We start from the raw sequence: 17,012 nt of genomic DNA, 5'->3' as shown, positions 1-17,012 counted from the left end.
ACAGATCATTATTAGTATATACAGATGGTGCCTGCAACAAAGTGTTGCAGTTGTGAAGTGCTAGTGCTCATCATTCCAGCCATTTCCATATAAATCGGATCACTTTCCCAAGGCCACACCTTAAGCTTCATTGTGTTAGGCTACATTGTTCTTATGCAATTCATGCTTAAAATATGACTTGTAGCACCAAGAATGCATACTTTAAAATATATGTTGGTACACATGCATGCCATGGAGAACTTTTGCAGCTATCATGCAAATGGCTGCAGGATTGTATTGGATATAGCAAGGTCCATAAATTTAAAGTTGCTCAGAATACAGGGGGCAGGTTATAAAATGAGACTTGTTAAATTTCTTAAAATATCTTGTTAAATGTCTTCACCACTCGTGTTAAGTTTGGTAGTTTTAGATTTTGGACTTAATGTGGGCTATGTGTGTGGGCTGGTGGGGTAGGATTCCCATTTAGATGATGCAGTAAGTCAGCCCTGCTGTGTTTGGGGGTGGGGTGAGTAGTGCCCTGGACTTCTGTCCCCAACCAAGTTCTTCCCTGATCCTCAATTGCCCCCAGTTTGTTTGTTGGTTCCATTTAAATTGCTGGTGTTGATCTGTAAAGACCCACACAGCTGAGGACTGAGGTTGTTCTCCTGCATGCACCAGCCTGTTTGGTGTGTTCACCGTCTAAGACCCTGCTCTCTGCGTAGCCCTGCTTTGGGGAGTGAGGCAGGTAGTTACCAACTGCAGGATATACCCTCTTGTGAAATGCCTTCCTTGGAGGTATTAGGCTGGTTGCTTACTCTTCTTTCTATGAGCATCAACTTAAAATATATTTTGATTGCATGAGTGTTTGGTGGATGATCGCATAGAAATTATGTCCCTGCCCTCTTATTTCTACCTGCTGCATAGTTCTACTCCCTCTCTCTCTCTCTCTCTCTCTCTCTCTCTCTCTCTCTCTCTCTGTTATTTAAGGCCAGCCTTATGTGTATGTTTATAAAAATGTGTTATATTTTTCCCCAAATTGCATTTCTTAATTCTTATGTCAGCTGCCATGAAGATTGCTGTGTAGAAAAGGTGAGGGGTGAGAAGTGTTTGTTAATGAAATGAAATAAGTTAAAAAGCAGGAATCTATGAACCACAGAACCACCAGTATTCCTAAGATCTTACTTATAGATGGGCTGGAGGCAGAAGGCTTGCAAGGGAGACTGGATGGGGCTCCAGGGTGTGTGGGGCAAGCTGTGCAGTTTGCCTTTCTCACAGCCACCCATGAAGATGAATAACGCAGACAGGCACCCACAGCGAGGGGCTTAGATAAACACTGTGCAGCAAAGTACACACTCTTGTATCTACCCTGCGCAGAAGGCGACCCTCAGACACAAAGAGATGGGCAAATACAGATGGGAAACGGACAAATTTGAATACTGTTCTCTCTGTATCTCTCTCACACACATGCACACACAAATATTCAAGTGTACATTTCTTGATATTTATTTACTTACTTATTTTCATTGCTTATTTAGAGCAACTACCTTTCTCCTTAAAACAACCCAGCCAAACCTCAGAGTGACAAGCAATGCTACAATCACATTGTTTTTGCACCAGTTTCTCCTAGAAAAGGAGTTTTATGGCATCTGCTTACCCCAGTGTAAGTAGCTATCTAAGGAGACCTACCTTACAAACTGTGCTTGTTAGTTTGTTTAGATCAGAGCTAGGGTACCTTGTTGGCCAGATCTTTATCTCCCCACTGGCTCCTGTGGGCCAACTCATCTGTCAAAGTTGACTTGTGGGGGGGAGGGATCTACTTCATCAGCATGTTCCCCACAAGGAACTCTCTGGCAAAGTGGCACCCAATAGGACTGAACCCTGCCCTTCACCCATCAGCTGATTGCACCCTGTGGTTTGGGGAAAATGGCCTTGTGGACCAACCTGGACCCTCTGGTGTCCCAAATTGCCCCATGGACTGGAGGTTCCCTGCCTCTTGTTTAAATTTATACGCTGCACTTTAGATACACCATTGTGATTATGCCTTAAGTAACGTAGCCACTCTATAAAGACAGTATCCATATAAAGCAGATAAACAAAACTTTAAAAACCTGTTTGGGGTGAAGAATATTGTTCCCTTGCAGCCTTGCTGTGGAGAACATTCCAAAACTTTGGGGGGGGGGTGTTGTCATCACTGAAAAGGCCCTTTTCCTGGTAGCCACCCACCACACCTCAGATAACATGGTAAGCTGGAAAAGGGCTTCTGAGTATGGACAGGCACTGGTGGAGTCTGGCCACTTTCACATACTGTGACCCCTGAAAGAGCTTTGAAAGTTAGGAGCAGCCCTTGAAACTGGGCTCAGAAATGCAGGAGAAGCCAGTGCAGCTGAAAAAGCTCCGCCACAATGTGCTTGTCATGCCCCTTTCCCTGTAAGCAGTCTAGCATCTGTATTCTAAACTATTGTAATATTCATTCAGGTAGCAAATGTAAAACACTTTGAAAAGAGAGGCTTTGTGCAAATGCTAAGTGTTATTCCTGGCGTGAAACAAGTAGCAGCAGTACCGTCTAGAAAAGAGGTGTGCCGCAACCTGTGCTGATTTTGCACAAGGCTTGATATGACACCTGCAGGGATCAGCATGGGGATCTATGCAATCTTGTAAATTGCAAGATACCTCCAGGTATACAAACACTAAGCAATGCAAAAGAAAAAAGAAGGAAATCTTGGGCAAGGTGGTAGTTTTTACATAACAGCCTTCTGTGACTAGAAGTGCATGCAAGCTTTTGAGCAAGATCTTGAAGGAGCAACGGTGGCTTGGGCAGCTCAGAAGCTTATTGTACCCTTGGGCCACACTGCTGTGGCTAATACCCACACATGGATGCTGGAACATGTTTCAGGCTACTTTTGTGTGGCCTGTTCTGGAAGGGCTGGTGTGTTTCACCACGGGATGCCTGGGGCTGAGTGAGTCCCTGTTGGTTCAGATCAGATCAGAAGAATCTTTAGTTGCACCAGCCACTAGCCATAGCAATAAAATAAAATACAATGAACCGAAGTTATAGATAAAGGCTTAGCTATACAAAATACATTCTAGAGGTTTTCATCAATACCTGTAATCAAATAATATATCTTATTCTAATTGCCCCTGCTAAAATTTTTGCAGTTTTGCTGTCACTTGGTTATTTTGATCTGCCTGAAGAAAAGGTTCTGTTGGTTCTTGCACTTGCCTTCATTGAGGGTGAGTGGAGAAGACAAAGCCTGTCTGGTGAGCGTAACTGAGCATGCTCAGAGAAGACAAAATGGTAGCGAACCACCAAATGATATTTTACTGCTTTTAGGATGGGGCTGGATTTTCACTGCATCAGCAGTAAAATTCTAAGCATAACGATCACTCCATGTGGGATGCAGCGCATGGCACAAGTTTCTGCCCTGTCCATGCAAACTGCCAAGATAATAGCTTGTGGTGCCATAGAGAAATTGATGTTTACACAGAGGTGTAGAGTCCTTTGTGGCCTTGGCAAGGAACTGTTTCAGTGCCCCCCTCAAAAAAAATCACTTTACTGTGACCCAATAACTCTCTCTCTCTCCAACACGTGAGTGCATATACATATTTAAAAAGTACAGGTAAAGGACCCCTGGACGGTTAAGTCCAGTCAAAGGTGACTCTCGGGTTGCAGCGCTCATCTTGCTTTCAGGCCGAGGGAGCTGGCGTTTGTCCACAGACAGTTTTCCAGGTCATGTGGCCAGCAGGACTAAACTGCTACTGGTGCACGGAGGACCGTGATGAGTGCCAGAGTGCACAGAAACACCATTTACCTTCCTGCCGCAGTGGTTCCTATTTGTCTACTTGCACTGGCATGCTTTCAAACCGCTAGGTTGGCAGGAGCTGGGACAGAGCAATGGGAGCTCACCCCATCGCAGGGATTTGAACTGCCAACCTTCCGATTGGCAAGCCCAAGAGGCTCAGTGGTTTAGACCACAGCACCACCCGAGCCACTGTTCAGAGCATGCACACACTGACCTGCATCCCCCGCCATTCAGGCACTGATGTATGTGACATCGGATGTCTGTCTGTGCAGTGAGTATTAAACAAACAGTCTCTCCTTCATGTCGCAGATGTCTGGAAATGCAGCAAAGAGCCGGCAAATGCGTTTGATCACCCTCATGGCCATTGTTGATGCTCGGTAGTTTTAACATCATCATGTCAAACATTTGCTAGGGGAATGCAAGATACTCCTGGCCCCTTGAGCAAGTTCTGACACGGGTCTAGGACATCTACAGAAGGGGAAGAGAAGACTGATAGTATGAGATCTTGATGCTTTATGATGGCTTGGCAGCTGGACCAGAGCTGGACAAAACAGCTCTGTTCTCTTTAACCAGAGCTGAATGAGGGCATCAAAAGCAGAAAGGCCCAAGACATTTGAGCCCAAGAAACATCTACAGCTTCATTCCAAGCTCATCAGAGACTTGTTTAGACACGATGGGGAAAAAATGAGAGGCCTTTCAGGCAGATGAGCTCAGCGTCTGCACCTGAAGTGCCACAGGGATTGAGGGACGGCTCTAGATGACAGTTGCCAGGAGATGGGCTTTGTCTGCATGCATGTAGCAACAAGCTTGCGGGCATCAAATAGTGGTCAAGAGCAGAGACAAATAGTCATAGGTGCTTGGTCTCTGTGCGATTTGGATGAATGTATCTCTTTTTGTCAATCACCATTTGATTTCCACCAAACATATAATCACTGAGGACTGATGCTGCTTATTCCACCTCCTAATTTCCACTGTCTCAAGCGCTATATAGAGGAACATTTTGCAGAGCACTGGCAGTGCTGCCAGGACTTTTAATCAAAGAATGATAGAGCGCGAAGATCATCTTGTTCAGGGCACACTGTGTGGTGCCCTCCAGATGTTGCTGGACTGCAACTCCCATCCACCCCAGCCTGCATGTCCAGTGGTTGGGGGGGGGTCAGTTGTAGTCCATCAACACCTGGAAGGCCCACAGGCTCCCCTTCCCTGTCTTGTCTCACCCAACCTCTTGCTCATTGTGCATGTGTCTCTCACAAACCACATGTTCAGGCAGGGGAGTGGGGGGTTATCCTTGCTCTGTGGGCCAGCAGTGCAAGTATGTGAGGGTGGGAGAAAGGGAGGGCTATCACTATGCCTAAAAGTCTATCATAGTTCAAAATAGTAGCCCTAATAACAGGGAGCACTTCTACGGCAAGGCATTTTGTTTCCCATTATCATTGCTCCTATCACCAGCGGCTGGGAGCAGCTGAAACCCTTCAGTCCAGTTTTCCCTCCTTTTGTGTGTCTGTTGCTGCCCCCCTACAACAACTGGTGTCCCCCATGTGCAGCCGTCCCTCGCTCCACACAGGTGACTTGCTCTCCAAATATAGTTCACCCCCCCAACCTCGGTCACCACCCCAGTTGCTTTTGTGCAACAGCAAAATGCTGGACCCCCCCCCCCACTGCCACGGTGTCCGTTTGATGGGGTAATATGTTGCAACATAGGGAAGTGATCAATTGGCCTTTCTGTTTTGTCTCAAAGGGTAGGAAGAGCAACATGTCCCCAGCCTAGGGTCTCCTTTTCCAGACTGTAACCTCTTATCCTGTGCAAGTAGGTTATGTGCAGATTTCCTGAATGACTATTAGCTAAGATTTTGGGAGAATATGTTATTTTGAAGATGCCTTTTGCTTCTGATTCTCCATAGTGGTAACTTCATGAGAATGATAAGGAAAGACTTGTTTGGTTCAATATCTTGCGGTTTGTGTGTTCACAACCAACTGAATCAGAGTATAGATCACCCACAAATCCTGCTAGTCCACATGGAGTAGCAGGATTGTGGGCAGGGGAGGGAGAGGAGGAAGCTATTTTTGCACCCTTTATTTATTTATTTGAAGATATTTATATCAGTCTCCATTATTGTTTCCAGAGAAGTTTCAACAACTAAAAACAATAAAATTAAAATACTATTTAAAATAAAACAGTAACTAAATTCATAAAAAATGTTTAAGTTGCTCAAAAGCCCAGGCAATGTGTGCATAGCCTATGCCTTAAAAGGAGTTGTTCAAGGGACCACTTTTTTGAGGCACTGTTTGTTTTGAGGTACTGTTTTCTTTTCTGTTGTGACTAGTAGGAATGTCACGGATGTACTGACACATCTCTTGAGGGACAGAGAAACAGTTTTTCTAGAACCTGCCCACTTTTATTTAAAAAGCAAGGGAAAAAATAATGATGGGCTGATGTTACTCAAACTCACTGATCTGCACACACAAATTGGCACTGGAAAAGCAATGTTTGTTTCACTTCAGCACTCATGCCATAGTGACTCATGGGAATAAATCATCTGGAAGCCCTCTTAATGATTATACATGGAGATAGATGCAGGATACAGCACCCTGAGAATGTTTGGTTTTGAGTTTTAAAAAGCATAAGTTTCTAGCTCTTGTGATTGCAGAGAAGAACATGAAAATAAATAGACAGTCAAGAAGTGCAGGTGGAGGAAACTGGGAAGGGCTTTTAGTGAGAGAAAGTGGTGCATAATGGCTAAAAGACTGAGCTGTGAAACAGGAAGACCCAGTTCATATTTTGCCTCTGCCATGGACTTGTTTGGTTTTAAAACATGGGAACAGTAATGCTGACCTACCTTTAAAAAATAAAATTATTTATACTTTTCAAATATATACATTTCACTGATTTTACAATCATTTTGACATTTTAAAACTTAACTTCCTTCCCCCTCTTTCTGCGGTTCCTTAAATTTATTTTTAATATCTTCTGCATATCCAAATTAACTTAACTTACTCATTTCTCTCTCTCTCTCTCTCTCTCTCTCTCTCTCTCTCTCTCTCTCTCTCTCTCTCTCACACACACACACACACACACTTATGTAGCTGCAGGTTATTACAATAATCCTGCCAGTGTTTATATCTGTTTACAATTGATCTGTAAATATTAAATAAACCATTTCCATTCTTTCATAAAAAGTTTGTTATCTTGATTTCTTATTCTTTCACCATTTCTGCATATTCCATAAGTTTTTGTATCCATTCTTCCTTTGCTGGGACCTCTTCTTTCCAGTTGTGGCCCAAAATGCCCAGTAACGCTGACCTACCTTAATGCTATGGCCTACCTTACAGGGTTGATGTAAAGACCACATTTTGTGATTGTGAGGAACACTCTGAAAATGGAATATTGCTGTTAATGTTGTTATTTCGACAGGGAAGGGGAGAGATTCTTTATTCAATTGTTCAATATGTATTTCACTTTTGCAAGATTGCCAGACCAGCAGAGTATCTGGCTCTGATTTTAGCATCCAGACAGGCTCAGCTTCTAGAAACACATGGGAGTTATTTCAGTTCTGGTGTTTGCTGATAACTTTTGTGAAATACCACAATCTATATCTGAGCTGAGTGGGGTTTTTGGTGGTCCCAGGGTGGGACCTAAATTTGCTCAGCATCTCTTGGTTCTTCCTTGGTGATTACTGTTTTACTGGTCCTACAGTTCACCTCTCCCCATTTTTCATAACTCTCCACCCTACATTTGCCCCATTTCTTTCCACAAATTCTAGTTTTGAAATGCAGAGAAAGCCTAAATGATTTCTGTATTGCGATCCCAAAGCATATAACTCTCTTGCTTTCTCCCTCTCCTCCCCTCCCCCCCGTGTGTACACAGAGACACACACACATACATATACCTCTATAGGCTGTATCGAATGCTAAGCCTACTCAGAGTCCTCACTGAAATTAACGGGCCTAAATTAGTCATGTTAATTAATTTCAGTGAGTTTACTCTGAGTAGGATTAGTAATGGTTGCAATCTTATCTATCTATCTGGAAGCACACTGCATAATTTATTCCAAATCACCCAACATGGGTCTACTTGTTGCAAAATTTCATTTTGTTTTTTATTTTAAAATCTTTGTTTGTTTTGATTCATTGTATACAAAGTTATGGTTGAGAACAAGGGCTGGGGCAAATACCTTGGAGTCAAGAATGTACACAGCTGCTTGCATTCTGTTCTTTGGCCTCATTCCTGGACAGCTAATACTCAGAAGCATGCAGTTTCAACCACAACTTTCTCTGAAAGGGGGTCAACAGGACATCAGGCCATATAATGTAGCCTGCACTTCCATGCCACACAGGATTGCAAGTACTGCTGCCTGCCAGATATGTCCCAGTATGGCAAGACTTAAGGTGACATTGGTGGCTGCAAATGCCAGTACTAAGGTCTGCCAAAACCAGGCCATCTCAGCTGAATGTAGGAAGCTACCTTCTACCTTAGTCAAACTGCCGGCCCATCTCATTCAAAATGGTCTAGACCATTAGTAGTGGCTCTCCTGAGTTTTCAGATGGGAGTCTTTCCCAGCCCCTTACCTGGTGATGTTTGAACCTAGGGCCTTCTGCATGCAAAGTAGGTGCTCCAGCCCCAGCCCCATAACTCTGTGATTTCCCCACAATCATAATCATAGACCTAAGAGAATGACAGGCAGCCTGGGCTTCCAATACTAAACTGAAACCAGCACTAAGCTGAATGTTAAGAGCTAAGACAGCGGTCTTGCTCCGTACCCCAGGATCTCTATGTATTTCTGGCACTGGCAATTAGAAAGGCAACCAGGCGTGTCAAACACCAGATGTACGTTAATTGTTGCTAGCCACGCTTGGCAGTGGGTTTCAATTGTCATATAAATAAGTAGGACTGCATTAGGAGTAGCCTTCTTGGCAGTCACAGGGCCAAAGGATCACAGAAATGGATGAAAGGATTGAAAATCATGTGCTGGCTGGCCACACGGGGCTCTTCTAACCTCTATTGTGTGGGGGAGAGAAAGGCATGGATAGACATGTGTTTATATGGAACAGTGCTTCTTAAACTGTTGTCCACTGCAATAAAATATTCGGCTTTTCTAGCACTGGGCAGAGTGTTGCATTCTCTAGCTATATAACAGACACATGGGGGTAATCTTGAGAGGCTTCCAAACAAAATCTTCACTGCTTCATTTGCCTTTTCTAAGTGTAACTCAGTGCATCAATATGCTCATGTGGCTGGGATGAAGTGTGCCTATAGCTTGTGAGTGGCTATAGCTTTCCACTGCAGTGCCATGACTGAAAATGCATGTTTCAAAAGGCAAGCTGTAAAATATCAAGAGGTATCGTATGTGTTTCCTTGTGGCTTTTGTCTCTTCTTCTCCCCTACTGATGCTTCCTCACTATTGAAACGTAGATTGTAAGCTCCTTGGGGATGGGGGCCTATCTGTTTTAGCTTCTGAAACCCTCAGTTGTCATGTATATTGGAAGTTCATGATGGATATAATTTGCTGCTGCTGTTATTAACTATCATCATCACCACCATGCAGTTTCTTTATTTTGAAAATGTCTGTGCTGCCCTTCAGTAAAAACCCTCAGGGCAACATATAATGAAAACCAGTAGAAATACAGAGCATAACAGAAATGAAATAGCAGAAGCAGCAAGAGAAACAAAATAAAATTTAGCAGAATGACAAAATCATAACCAAGACTAGCTTATACTACTTGCTGAAATGCATGTGATTCTGGGAAATGTTCAGTGTTGTGGTATATCAAACATTCTGTTAGTGCAAGCATTTCTGCTTGTCAGATAAAATGACCCCTCCCCTGCTCTGGGGGTTCTTCTGTGCCCCACTGAGCCAATTTCATGGGGCATTGGGGCTCATGGGGGAAGGAGAGTGGGGAAATCCCCTTTGCATAAGCAGAAGTCCTTGCACATGGCTTCCTGCCCATTCCATTCCATTTTTATTAATAACATGGTGGGAAAATACCTGTTCAGGTTCCTGATAATGGGACTTGCTGCTCCTTAGAACAGATGACAAGATGGACCTCCTACTGCTGACTTGGACCTTGACTTTCCACTCATACATTTGTACTCACCAGGACAGCGTTCATTTTCTCTGCAGTGGTGGTTGATTCTCTAATCTAAATGTCATCAGCTTTCCCCTTCATATTTTCCCAGAACAGTTTGTTATCATTGCTTTATACTGGAGGGTTTTATCTGTTTAGACAGTAAGGATAAGTTAATGTTTTTTGTATTTGGCTTCTGAGGAAACTGGAATATTTTCTAGCTCTGGAATGAGGTGAATGATTCTGTGTTTGGTGAGACTCTGTGTTGTGTTTTGCACATCTCTCTGCCTTGGGGTGCCTGTTTGTGCAGTTGTTCCAGGCAGCCACTGCAGACAAATTGGCTTCTTGCTGGTTTTGAGTCAGCTTTCCACCTGCTTCTAATATTAGGCTGGTTCCCATGGGCTGCACCACTTATTGTTCAGCACCATGGACAGGTCACCAGGGAGGTCACCTGTGCTCAGGGAAGGAGATTCAATAACATGCAGCAGCAGTAGGTGGTGCTTACAGGCTTGACATCATTGGCTCGGGGGTTGCCCTGGAATTTATCTTCTTTTACTGCTGGGAATGGAAAATCCAGATTTTGGCAGGTCGTGTAGATGAGCCAATGGGGACATACGCCCAGCTGTGAACATCTGGCAGGCAAGGGCTCTGGCTGGAGCTCCATGGCCCATGTATCCGGTGGAGGAAGACTTGGCTGGCCTGTTTCCTTTTCCATATTTTTTCCTCCAGTGGAGCTGTTGCTGCCTGAGCTGGTAACTTGTCAGTGTATCTAGCAGCCCCCGAAGCTGAGCCAGGGACACTCATTATCTGGGGCCAGGGATGGTCCCTAGGCCTCTTTCATTTAATCAGTGCTGAAAAGCCTCTGTGTGCTGAAAATTAGCATCATTTTATGTCTGTTGCATGCCCCCCCCCCAATGTTTATGTATTTGCTCCTTTCCTGTTGCTGGATCCTTCATCACACTAAGAATGCTTGGATAACGGAATCATCCTCATTGGCACTCCTTTACCCGAGGGGTCTGAAGTAGCACAATTTCTGTGGTCACAGGAATCTCTAGCTCCTGACTTCTACAGGGACCATCACCAGGCAATCCTGCTACTTTGCTAAGTAATGGAAGCAGCCAGACACCCCGGGGAGCTTTCCCCTCTCTCCTTTCCTGGGGCTCCCTTTGAGGCTTATAAGCCACCAGGAGGGTCTGGAACCTTGCAGCATCTCTCCAGCCCTGCCCTTCCTTACCTGGCTGAACAGCTTTCTTGTGAGCAAACAGCTGATCTATCAGCTTCCTCCTCTTATTCTTTACACCTATATCCCAAGTGATTCTATCATCAGCACATTATAGGATCTAGCTATAAAGGTAAAGGGACCCCTGACCATTAGGTCCAGTCATGACCGACTCTGGGGTTGCGGCGCTTATCTCACCTTATTGGCCGAGGGAGCCGGCGTACAGCTTCTGGGTCATGTGGCCAGCATGATGAAACCGCTTCTGGCGAACCAGAGCAGCGCACGGAAACACAGTTTACCTTCCCGCCAGAGCGGTACCTATTTATCTACTTGCACTTTGACGTGCTTTCGAACTGCTAGGTTGGCAGGAGCAGGGACCGAGCAATGGGAGTTCACCCCGTCACGGGGATTCGAACCACCGACCTTTTGATCGGCAAGTCCTAGGCTCTGTGGTTTAACCCACAGAGCCACCCTAACTACTAGTGATACCTGAATTGGACTCACATCTCTGTATATTCCACTCTGTAGCATCAATTGGATCTTGGGTACAAGAGGTGATGGGGGTGGAAATAGTGGTGCTGAAATTCCTAGGATAATGAGGAGAAGAGAGTTAGGGCTACATGCAGCTTAGCCGAGGAAAACCCATTTCCACTGGTCAGCCAGCCATTTTGTATTGTCCATGCAGAAGCCAGCTACTCTGAATGGGAGAAAGTTTAGAAGATACTGTTCCACTGGCCTGCTGGCCTATTGTATTGCATGCATATTTATTTTATTAGCCACCTTAAGATCTTCTGTTGGAAAAATAGATAGGAGTTAATGAATAAATGAAGTCTGATGGTTGTTCAAAGAGCCGACCTAAGAGACAAACAAGGTGTTATAGCTATCTTGTTCAGGCAGAGTTGTGGGGAGGGGTGGCTTTCCCCCACCTAAAACTGATCTTTCTTCAGCATAGTGATGGTATTTTCTCCTGTGGTCAGTACTGACTTATGTGCCTGCTTAGCACACACCCCTTCTTCACACTTAGTCTACTGGGAATCTAAATTTATCATCCGTCACTTCCATTCAAGCCTAGTTTGCGCTGAGCCACTTCAACCTGCAGGTGAGGGAGGAATCTTATTGATTATCTGACCTTCCATACTAGCAAAAATTCCTTGCAGAAGAGCAGGAACCCCAAACCATTGGTGAGAAGAGTAAGCAATAATTTTACTCTCCCTTGTTCCCTGCTTCTGTACGAAGGAGAAATATATGTCTCCTCCCGTATCTGCACTGTGAAGCAACCCAGCCTAGATGACACAGGTTTATTATTTCCCTGAGAGCTAGGCCTCAGACTTGAAGCCTGGTGGGGTTTTCTGCCTGCATTCCTCTCTTTGGTACCAGCACATTATGTTCCTTGGGATCAGATCCTGACTACATGAGGCGGGGCCTGGGATCATCTCAGTTTGGGGCAGAGCAGGTCAGGGCTGGAGCCTACAAGCAGCCAGAGACCACCCACAGTGCATTTTTTCCAAGCCACTTGCGGTTCATCGTTTCCTCCCCAGCTCCCAGGCTGCAACTTTGTGAAGAAACCTCCTCCTTCCCACCCAAGCTTTCCTTCATTCCATCCTGACCCTAGCCCTGTCCCTTCTCCACATTTTTGATGCACACCAGGGCAAATGTCAGATGAAGAGGGAGATCCCTTATTTAGCCTTCCAACATCTTTTTTAAAAGGTAAAAACACAGCCATGAGGAGAGGGAATTTAATCCTGCCCCCTTGCCATTTTCCTGATTGAAATTCACCTTCCTGAACTGCTGTTAGCCCCAGGAGGGGAAGGCAATGGGCACAGTAGAGGTACTTGTGTTCCTGCTGGGCCTAGAAGTGAGCTTGGGGGACAATTTTGATCAGGGAAATGGCACTGGAGGAAGGCTTAAACCACCTTTCCTCAGTGTGATGGCCCAGATCTGGTTTTTGCATTCTCCTATGCCTTCTTTTTAGCTTAAAAAGATGTCTGGAGATCCAGTCATGGACCTCCCATGTCACATGTACTTTTGCATTCAAATCCAATTCAGAGCTTTTTGCTGCCTGATGTTATCCAAAAACATGGTGGGGGAATGATAAAGACATAGAATAAGTGGTGCTGGGTCCACTTAGCCCTATGGTTTTCAAACTCCCTACCCACTGGGAAACGTTTCCTTGATTTTCCAGCCAAGGACTCTTTGCACATGTCATTGCAGGAGATTTGGTTGGAGGCAGCTGAAGACTAAGTGGCCAGTGGCTCCATGCAGGCATACTCTGTGCTTCCCTGTGACTGAATTTCAGGAGAAGGTTGGACCTCTTTTAAAGATCTTCTTGCCATGGGACCCTGATAAGCTTCCCTGGAACTCCATTTGGGAAGTGCAGATGCCATTCAAAGTTATGCTACCTGTAAGCAACAGCGACATCTGTTAGCTAGAAACTAATAGCATGAAACTCAGCATCTGGTAGTCAGAGGAGTAGCATAGACATGGAGGCTTAGGTTTGGGCTATTTATTTGGGCTATAGCAGTGAGATCTGCAACAAAATGTTTTATTGAACTTATTTCAGATTTTAAAAATATATTTTATTACAGGTTTTGTTTATTTAAAAATTGGAGCCTTTTTTAGATCAATATTTCAGATTCTCTCAGCAGAGGCAGTCAATGACATTTGCAGCCAACTCTGAATGGAGCCTGGCTGGTATCTGTGGTTTTGATTTCCCACCAATCATCCTAGAATATTCCTGATCTAAATGGCAGGTTGCTCTGAACCACAATGTCATTTCTCTTGTGGCCTCAGACACATAGTCGGGTTGGGTGATACTTGTCTCGCACGCTTGTGTGAGCCCTTCTCACCGTCTCTGGGTGTGTACTTGCATGAGAAACTGTGTCATGTGAGTCAGGAGCTCATAGATCTTAACCATGGCAACTTCTTCAATCTGAGAACTTTGGAAAAATGTGCTTTCCAGATTGCAGATGTTATTGCAGCCAAGATCCATGAACTCTTGGCTTATATTGCATGCTTGCTCACACGAGCATGCACTCCTGAGCTGCTGAACTAGCCCTCAGTTTTTTTCTCCCCTTTGGCTTCTGATGTGAGATTTTGTACAACTCTTGTTTATTAGAGGGAAACAAAAAATCTTGTTCACATCTCTTTGTGTTTGGAACACTGGCACACAGAATGTATCCATCTCAGCTGACTTTAACATGAACAAAGGCAAACCGCATTAGGGATTAATTCAGAAGGCATGTGTGAAACTTTATGGGCAGAATTCCATTTTCAATCCCCCTTTGCTGGCTCTAAGAAACGGATTTCCGTGGGAAATCTATCTGCCTGTTCAAATTTTAGTTAGCCGTGTAAGCACACTGTCATTCTTTCAATAATGTCAGTTGCTTGTTTCTGTTGAACCACCCTCATTGTTTTTGTGCACGTGTGCATCACACACAGTTGCACTGAATCATGGGTTTTGTAGTCTCAAGGCTGAGGTGGGGCAGCCTCTCATTAATGGGCAGTTCCTATACCTGCCATTCTATGTGATGAGGCTGCAGCCAGAACACTTTCTGCTCCAGGAGTGGAAAATATGGGTGGGATTCAACTCACGAGCTCTGCCAGCCGAAGCCTATGCAAAGAGTTCTGTTAGTGCACCAAGACTTCTTCCTCTCCTTGCCCTGCACCCTCCCAAATTGGCTCTGCAGAGGTTCAGGGTAACCCCTGGAATAGCACACATGGGAGAACAGGGCAGATTGTTCCCTCAGGCAAGCAGAAATTCTTGCACTGATGGAGCAATAGGTTTAGCGTAATGAATTCCTCTCTGAGACCCCCAAATAAAAACTGCTAGGTAGGCTGTTCCACCTCTTTAAAATAAGCAGGTAGGCTGGGCCTGCCTCAGATTCCATCCCTGTTTTGCTCCTGTTCCTCTGCTGGCTTACCTTCCCCCACTGCCGACTGTGGGACAAACTTAAAAGTCCTGCTGGTCACAAGAGATGGGGGAAAGAATGAGCTTCATTCATGGAAGGAGTCAGGAGATGTAACAGCTGCAGCTGCCGGTTAATGCATGGTGGTTGTTAAAGGATGGAGGAGAAGAGCAGCAAATCAATTATTCTGGAGTAGATGCCTGTACAAAGTTATTGGTTTTGTGCAGAAATCCATTCCCTATTTTTTTCCACCTCAAAGGAGACTGTGGGAGGGCACTGCAGAGTTCTTTCCTGTTCTGCATGCTAGCTGTGAAGCTGTTCCTTCTATTGTAAGCAGCAGATCCCTAGGAAAGGAGTGTGCTTGCAGGAGCAGGGCAAGGTCTTCATCTTCCCCCAGTTTCCCCCTTGTCCTCCTCCCAGCATAACTACAGAACTACAGATGCATTAAGCTGCTGTTGAAGCACTTGTGCTGGCTGGATGTGGTCTTAGTTCCACTCTGGCCAATCAGTTCCCACTGGGCTCAGCCTAAGCCTGCATTCAAAACAGGCAGTAGCCTGTGTTGTGTAATGGGCTCAGTTGTACAACTTCTGACTGGGTGGTGAGGAAATCACATTTTCGAATGTTTCCTATGTTGTTTTGTGTGGCTTTAAAAAAAGAACATCCCTGCAAGTAGAAAATTTGCTCAGCAGCAGTCTAGGCCACCTTTCTCTGTGTAAGGAGTTTAAAAAGAAAGAGGGAAGGGCCCTGAAATAGTAGATGGCCCTCGGGGTCCCTTCCAACTCTACAAGTCTAACTCATGTGAAATCTGTTTCATATCTGACAGAACTGTACATCCAGGCCACATTCTGTGGCGTGTGTCAGTTTGTTTTATAGAATTTCACTCTATAGGTGGGATTCTATTTTGATTTTGCACATCTAACTGCGACGTAGGCATGCTGTGTGATTCCCAAACTCCTACATTCTCCTGTCTTGGGGCTCCCTGAAACCAGCCTTTGTTGGCAGTGGGTTGCTGGTGACATTTAGAGAGGGACAAGAGATTGTTTGCAGATGCTCAGCTCCCAAGGTCACATTTTCTACCACTGAATTTCTGTGTGCAAATGGGATGGCAGGAAAACAAGCCTCCCCACACGTCCCCATCATGCTCAGTTGCCATCCCAGCATGTGGCTGCTAATGTGGGAAGGTAACGTGGAAATCCTATTGAATGCTTTGCTTGGACAGGGAATGGTGATGGGGGTGGGCAGAGCGCAGCTGAGCGGAGACAATAAGTCCACTGGGAGGATTGTCAGCTGGAAGCAGGATCTTAGAACTAGGTCAAAGGAGCATGGGAGATGGGACAGAGTTGTGGCTTCTCTAGGGTCAGAGGTTCCATGTTCCCATCCCAATGCAGGAGGCAAAAAGAATTTGGTGGAAAAGGACTGACTGGACAGACTAGAACTCCCCACACAATTCCCAGCAAAGGTTAGAAAATTTGTTCAGGGAGAGAGGGAGAGAAACCATTTTTAACCTGCAAGGAAATCTTTCTGCAGCCTCCTCACCCATCCCAACCATTGTGGAAGGTATTCTCAGAAGTGGGGGTGGTGCATGTGAAACCTCCAGTTCTCTTGCTACAAGGACCCTTAAAAAAGGCAAACATTAAAAATGCTTGAATCAAGTGAAACAGACCTTCTTGTCAGTATGCGAAGCACACAATGGCCCCAGACTTAATTCTGAAGGGAGGGGGAGAAATGGTAGAACCTTCCCGCCTTGAGAAACTGCCACAGACAGCTTTTTATAACCACAGTGAGTGATTGAGGGGAGGTGTTTAATTTCCATAACCAATTTATTAGCTTTTAAGGAGCCACAAGGCTCTTGGTGGTGCTCAGTTCCCGAGCCATGGGAGGTGCCCGAGCTCAAGTCTGCCAGCTAGGATATGGTTCTCTGCCAGACCAGCCCTTGTGCCCTTTCCTGATGGATGGAGGCTGTGCATAGATTGTCAGTGCACTCCGCATTATGCGCAAATGCATTCCTTCCTTTAATGTAGCTTGGCTTTTTCCTGGCTGAGCCCT

At 45.1% G+C, this 17,012-nt stretch overlaps 1 protein-coding gene and 1 long non-coding RNA gene across 6 annotated transcripts in view; one reads left to right on the top strand and one right to left on the bottom strand.

The window, feature by feature from the left end:
- The window catches only part of COL5A3 (collagen type V alpha 3 chain), a 114,238-nt gene that overhangs the window by 1,722 nt on the left and 95,504 nt on the right, over positions 1 to 17,012 (top strand). The gene's annotated exons all lie outside the window — the stretch shown is intronic.
- LOC310840118 lies at positions 9,734 to 12,931 on the bottom strand. Its single transcript, XR_014561818.1, has 2 exons — positions 11,551 to 12,931; positions 9,734 to 9,993 (listed from the first exon to the last, which is right to left on the bottom strand). It is a non-coding gene; the product is annotated as an uncharacterized lncRNA (long non-coding RNA).

Source organism: Podarcis gaigeae (genome assembly GCF_964106915.1).
Source record: "Podarcis gaigeae genome assembly, chromosome: 2".
Classification (NCBI taxonomy): domain Eukaryota; kingdom Metazoa; phylum Chordata; class Lepidosauria; order Squamata; family Lacertidae; genus Podarcis; species Podarcis gaigeae.
The sequence above is the reverse complement of the archived record's forward strand: the minus strand, read 5'-3'. Positions and strand labels throughout refer to the sequence as shown.